The following is a 1,156-nucleotide window of genomic DNA, read 5'->3' on the forward strand; positions in this document are numbered from 1 at the left end:
GAGGAAAGGAGGAACTGCGGATAGAGGCACGCCAAAAGAGCTGCAAGGCAAAGGGGCGAGTCCTGAGTTCAAAGCCTGTACAACCACTCATTCTCTGAACAATCCTGGCCCTTCACCACACCTCCCTGACCCTCATCTGTAGAGCGGGTGGCCGTCAGACTCAGTGAGATCACTTTCCCCCTCGGTACGAAGGACTGCTCATCCAGGGCCTCTCGGGCTATGGTCTTGCAACACCCACTAAAGGACGAGAGATTGGGAACAGAAATTACAGTACTACCCATACAGAGCCCCACCCAGCTTCCCAGCTCTGGGGCCTGATCACCAGGTTCAAATCCTGGCACTGTCTCCTACTGGGATAACCATTTAACTTTGCTGTGCCTCAGTTTCCACAACTGTAAGATGAAGAGATCGTACCAACCCCTCTGGGGGGTTTTGTAAAGAGACAATTAGTTAACACGCTGAAAGAACATAGACCGATCCCAGAGAAGCCCTCCATAGCAGGATTGTTGGTATTGATGATGAAGAAGACGAAGGCTGAGCTGCACGAGCAGGGATTTGATCGGTCTTCTCATTTCGGGAGCAGGGCTGTAGAGATTCATGACGCACTGACTGGAGTGGGCAGGTGTGACGAAATGAGGGAGGGCCTTTACAGGGCCCTGGCTCAACCGTTTGAGAGGTTCCCCCTGGTCCTTGAGAAGTTACCTCTGCCTTGGTTTTCAAGCCTAGAGGGTTTGGTATTTTGTCCAGCTTGGTTGACGTTTGGGGGGGAAATTGTAAACAACTTGCGGCATGAGGCATTTGGTCTGGTCCTGGGTGGTAGCCTACCCTGGGACTGGAACGCACCTTGCAGGGATTGGTCAATATAATATGCAAATGAAGCAACTACAGACTATCCAAAGAGAAGGGTTAGAGCCAGTGATGGGATTCAAATAACAAACAGCTTGCTGCCCTAATGACCGGTTTTTAAGTATTAAAAAAAGATATACCGAAAGGTAGTCTCTTATTTCATACGGTTGATACTGAAATAAGAAGAGGTCCACAAAATTAGATAATGTCATAAGAAGGGTTGAAAATATTAAGTAATACCTGACCAAAATAATAAAACTTATTTAAGATAATTCCATATTGCTGCTTGATTGGCTTTCTCACCTGAAAT

This window comes from Echinops telfairi, unplaced genomic scaffold (genome assembly GCF_000313985.2).
Source record: "Echinops telfairi isolate 266 unplaced genomic scaffold, ASM31398v2 ScPeMD7_5;HRSCAF=22, whole genome shotgun sequence".
NCBI classification, from domain to species: Eukaryota; Metazoa; Chordata; class Mammalia; order Afrosoricida; family Tenrecidae; genus Echinops; species Echinops telfairi.